The sequence below is a fragment of the Dromiciops gliroides genome, chromosome 1 (assembly GCF_019393635.1).
Source record: "Dromiciops gliroides isolate mDroGli1 chromosome 1, mDroGli1.pri, whole genome shotgun sequence".
Taxonomy (NCBI): Eukaryota; Metazoa; Chordata; class Mammalia; order Microbiotheria; family Microbiotheriidae; genus Dromiciops; species Dromiciops gliroides.
Window position 1 is genome coordinate 622,478,587 of NC_057861.1, and position 6,015 is coordinate 622,484,601.

Sequence of the window (6,015 nt, forward strand, 5' to 3'; positions counted from 1 at the left end):
GCCTTTCTCATATCAGTTCTGCTGGGGTCATGGTACCCCATCAACTTTAGCATAACTCAAGGTTAATGGGCTTATGCCAGCTAGTCTGGAAGCTCAATTCCGGAAATGCTTCCTGAGAATATCAGAAATGAGGACATCACCTTTGGGGCCTTCAATGCCTCAAAGAAAGTGGTTGATGCATGGGGAGTATGTAGGGAGAAGGAAAGAACAGTGCCCTTTGAATCAAAGGATCTCTGTTTTAGTTACAGCTCCATCTCTAACTCTCAGTGTTGGTCTTGGTGAATCTCTAGAGAGCACTGCCATTATAGCCCTCTTTCATGAACAGCAGAGGAATGTCTAGAGGGGATCACAATAGGGAGAATTTGTTGCAGGTAGCTGGGCAGTTATGCTAACCTCCTTCCCTGGTCTACATGTCCCCAACACTAATCCTTTTTTTGTTTAAACAATGCAGTCTCATAGTCACTCAGGTGGAATCAGTAGCCCCTAGAAGGAAAGTGATTTCTCGACACTGTCTTCTCTCTCCCAATGGGGCCTTTGTTTGATACCCTCCACTCTGTCCCCAACTCTGTCATTTCCCTTCCATCATGACCTGCTCTCTCCTTCCATAAGGCCCAACTTGATCCTTGTTTGGAGTGTCTACCCATGAAATTGTGAGGTCAGAAGTTCCAAGGCAGAAGTGTGTATAAGGGTGGGGGAGGGGATAGCAAAGAAGGTTCTGAAGGAGTTAGAAAGTTTCCCAGACATCTAAGATAATGCTTGAGTCTCAAGAGCCCCCAAAGTCTGTGAACCTTGTGACGGAAAAACCAATGTTGAAACAGTACTATCGGTAAAGGAATAAATAGATCAGGGCCAGGGCAAAGTGACGGACTAGCAAAGGGACATCCAGAAATGTGGAGGGACTGAGGAACTGGGATTTCTAAGATAAGGGATTCACAAGCTGGGGGATTGTACGTCTGAGTACAGGGGACATGTTCTGTTATTTCAGACTCCATGTTCCTGAGGGGAGTTATTTTAATAGGGGGCTCAGTGACAAGGTAGGCGTATCCCACAAGGATATGTCTTTTGGGGGAGGGATCGAATTTGCATAGTTCTGGATGAGGGACCTCAGGGGAATTGAGAAAGAGGGAAGTATTTGAGATATTCCAGGTTAAGGCTGACAGGATGACCTAGATTAGACAATTCTTGATTTCAGACTTATGGATCAATGGTTTGAAAGGGATGGAAAATGCCTCGACCTGAGTTTGGGGCTAGCAATGGGATTTGAGCTAGATTGGCAAGGTTCCTTTATAATCCCTTATCTCCCCAAGGACTCCGCCTGTGGTGTTGAGAAACAAGTCCCGGTGGGCCTGCCGTAATGCCCCTCAGTGGTTAACCATGTCCATCTGTACCACATTCAGCACCTTTTCCTTCCTGGCGTTGGTCATATGTTCTTCTGCTACAAACAGATGGGCACTGTTGAGATCGAAAGACCATACATGGGAGCAGCATATCGGCATTTGGCATGACTGCTTAAGCAAAAACTGCTGGAAAGACAATTTTTTTTGGCGTGAGGACCCCTTGCTTATTTTTAACCAACAACCCCACTAACTGATCTTGTGATGGCTCTGTTTCCTCTACCCCCCAAGACCTTTAACAGACATATCTGACCCCACCCCCAACCCCATTCCTTTGGGCCCTTGCTCTCCCTGATATGCCCACTGCTTCTCCAGCCATGGTCCATTTTGTAGCTTTGTTAAGTATCCTCTTCCTCAACCACAACTACGGCTTTCACAGAAATGAAACCTCCTTGTTCTCATTGTAGAGCCGGCTTCAGAAGACTTGTACTAGCTGGCCTCTGTTTTTGTCTCTACAGCTGCCCTCCAGACTGCTCAAGGTTTCATGATCACAGCTGTCCTTTGTGGCTTCCTGCTTACCACATGGTTATTTGGTTTTTTCTGTACTTCTCCTTCACTGAAGATGCACTGCCATTTTATCTTCATTTTCCTTTCCTTATTGACAGGTTAGAAACCCCTGCCGTGCAGCTACCACACACATGCCCATGAACTGGGGAGCTAAAGCTACAGAATAGGACCAACCTAGTCCTGGAGGGGTGGAAAGAACAATACCTTGAGCAGAACACCTACCCATTCTGGGGCTTGGCTCCTTCACCCGTAAAAGGAGGGGATGGCTTAAATGACCTTTAAGGTCCCTTAGTGTCCTAATAAATGATCCTATGACCTTCTGGTAACTCTGTCCCATTCCTGTTACTGAGCTAGGTTTTCTTAGGGCTACTATTTCTACTTCTGGCCACAGGCATTAGTCTCTTCGTTGCCATGATGCTGATTGTGTTGGTTTTGGAAAAAGTAAATAGATCGAATGAGACTTACTACGTATTGCTGTGGCCTTTTTACATGCTATTCGTAGCTTTTATTCTGCTGATGGTTTCATGTAAGTAAGCCCTGAACTGGGAAAGACTACCTCCCTTAACCTCCTGAACTATGAAAATTAAAGTTCTCCATCTCTCCCGTCCTTTGATTTTTCTGGGCCAAATAGATACATTACTGGAGCTTTATAGGGGAATTTAAGAAGTGTATCTTGTCTAGTCAGAAGCCATGTTCTTAATAAAGGACATGGGGGGGGTGGCTAGGTGGCACAGTGGATAAAGGACTGGCCTTGGATTCAGGAGGACCTGAGTTCAAATCCAGCCTCAGACACTTGACACTTACTAGCTGTGTGACCTTGGGCAAGTCACTTAACCCTCATTGCCCTACCGAAAAAAAAAAAAAAAGGACATAGGGAGTATACTTGGCTCTCTTCCAGGCAAACTCAATTTCTTTTCATGTGACTTTGGGTCCCATGTTCCCATTTGCCTCTATGACAGGCTTACTGGGGTGGTGGTGATAATAATGAAAATATGAAAAAGTGAGGCACTAGGGGCAGCTAGATGGCTTAGTGGATAAAGCACTGGCCCTAGATTCAGGAGGACCCTAGTTTAAAGCCAGCTCAGACACAATGCTTACAAGCTGTGTGACCCTGGGCAAGTCACTTAACCCCCATTGCCTTTCAAAAAAAAAAAAAAAGGGAGGCACCCAAGAGGAGTAGTTGGGGAGGGGGAGAATAATTTCCTTAACCCAAGGAATACTTCCAGATTTCCTTCTTGTCTTTTAGGTATCCTGGGAATCATTTCTTATAGGGGGCCAGGCCAGAAAATTGAGAAAATTGTAACTTTAGTGAGGGAAGAAGCTAAGGATCAAGAAAACTACCCAAAAGGAAGCATAATCGCACAATCATTTGTCACACAATCTCTATCTCAAGACCAATACATTGACATGTTACACCTGGCCAGATCTTCCCATGGAGATAATTGGAGAACCGATAGAGAAGTTTATGGTGCATTTAGAGATTTGTAAACATGCGAGATCAAGACCAATGGTGAGCATTCTATTCTACCTATAAAAATGTGTGCAACCATGTCTGAGTGTAATTGGATCGTGGGTGAACATACCTGTCAATGCCTTGTTTAAGTGAGGGTTCAGGACTATATTATGTGTGATCCATTAGTCCTGTGGAAAAAAAGAAACCTTTTCCTCAAAATGTGTTTGAAATAAAATCAGCTGAACACTCTATCCTGGCATTTATTTTTTACTTACTGATTTGCTGTTAATGAATTTTGTTGTTGTCCAAAGAACTCATCAGTGGGATTTCAACAGAATTCCAGGCACCCTTCAGGGCAGCTAGGTGGCGCAGTGGATAGAGCACCGGCCCTGGAGTCAGGAGGACCTGAGTTCAAATCCAGCCTCAGACACTTAACACTTACTAGCTGTGTGACCCTGGGCAAGTCACTTAACCCCAGTTGCCTCAGTAAAAAAAAAAAAAAAAAGATTATATAGTACAAATCCCTGAGTCATCATGGCACCTAAGAAGCTGTCTAAAAATATTTGTCCACGATCTTGAGGGAAGGGTGGTAGGTGTCTTAGTGGATAGACTGCAGGCGTGGAGTTAGGAAGGAAGATCATCTTCCTGAGTTAAAATCTGGCCTCAGACACTAACTGTATGACTCTGAGCAAGTCACTTAACCCTGTTTGTCTCAGTCTCTGCATCTGAAAAATGAGCTGTGATAACTAAAAATATGAGAGACATAGTTTCTGAGTGATTTAATCATTTTATTAAGAGACCAGCAGGTTATTAATAAAAGGATGGTCAATAGCCATCTTTCTCATACCAAAGACTCTTATTGGTAATGGGGTAGCAGCTTAAATGTCCTTCAAAGAGGAGGTATTCCTGAAGGATGCCTCATTACCTCTGATTGGTCAACTTAATTTGGAGGTAGGTTATATTCAAATGAAGGGCTAATACCAGACCACCCCCAACCTTGGGCTAACTATTCAAGGAATGTATATTACCTCTCACTGGAGGAGAGGTCTTTCTAGCTAGACAAAAAGTCTGTCTTCTTACCAGGACACAATAGGAATCTTCACTCCATACCAAATTTTTGTGTCCCTAACAAGAATTTAGAAATGTCAATCTTATCAGGATTCCTTGAGGTTTATAGCCCTTCCCAGGACCAAGAAAAGTTGACTTTATCTTATCAAGAAGGACTTTGGAATGGGGGAAATCAGGACTAAACCGCCAAGATGTCATTTACAAATAATCATTTCTCACAGAGCTGGAGAGGGAACTGGCAAACCACACCAGTATCTCTGTTAAAAAACAAAACAAAACCAAGGGGCAGCGAGGTGGCACAGTGGATAGAGCACTGGCCCTGGAGTCAAGAGGACCTGAATTCAAATCCGACCTCAGACACTTAACACTTTCTAGCTGTGTGACCCTGGGCAAGTCACTTAACCCCAATTGCCTCACTAAAAAACAAAAACAAAAACAAAAAATCATAGCAAAACAAATACCTGGAGAGAGGACCTAGTGTGAAGCCATCCCTAATCAGGATAATGGCCCCAAGGAGGCTGCTCCATTGACTTTGTCCTGCTTGGCCTTGAAGAATGTCTTTACAAGCATGAAGGACTTACCCTCTCTGAGACAACTAGGTAAAAATATGGATAAAGCAGTGGACTTGGGAGTCTGAAAGACCTGAGTTCCAATCCTGCCTTGACACTTCTTTGTTTGACCCTGGGGTAAATCACTGAATCCCTCCCATCCTTATCTGTTAAATGGGATTGGACTCGACCTTCAAGGCCCCAGTTCTAAATCTATGATCCTATGGCATTTCCCTACCTATCCCCTAAAACAGGACTATGGGGCCAGGAAACTCACTTAGGAGACGTTTCACCAGAATATCATGAGTGCTGTAGGAGTTCAGAGGAGACCACAATCCTGGAAGCTTCCCTAGAGGAAGTGGGGCTTGCGGAGGGTGGCTCTGAAGTCAGAATAATATTTGGTGCAGTTCGTTCCAGGGGTAATGGAGAAAAGGTCTGGAATTATGGTGGTTTTGAGAAAAAGATGCAGGGGCAATAGCTAACATAGAATACCTGCCGGAATTGGGATGGGGGTGGGGGGCACGGTATTTGGCAGATGGGGAGGGGAGCTGAAACCAGAAAATTAAGGGGTCAGTTTTTTTTATTTACATAGGTTCTCGGGGAGCAAGAGGTGTAAAGTCTAGGGCATCAGGATAGCTAGTACAGGAAAACAGAAAGCAAGACCACAACTGATAAGAACAGAGATACAGATCATTGAACAAGGTCAGAGTTCAAGTGACCAAGTCAGAAACTTAAAGAGGAGAGGGAGAGAGAGGTACAGTCTGAACCAAGCAAACCACAGGCATCCCATGGGGTCAGCTGACCCAGCTAGCCCCCAACTCATTTGGGCTTGAACTGTGGATAAGATTGGGAAGAGAAAAGGCCAGGGCCGACTGAGGTGAAGACCTCTCAGAACCTCTACCGCGTGGTGGGGGAAACCTCTAGTGTTCTGACATTTCCTGACAGCTTTGGGAACCACAACTCCCAGCGGGCTGTGCGATTAGTTCCTAGGGGGTCCCAAGATAAGGACGGAGTGGTCTGTGCAGGGAGCTGGGCTAGGGGAGGG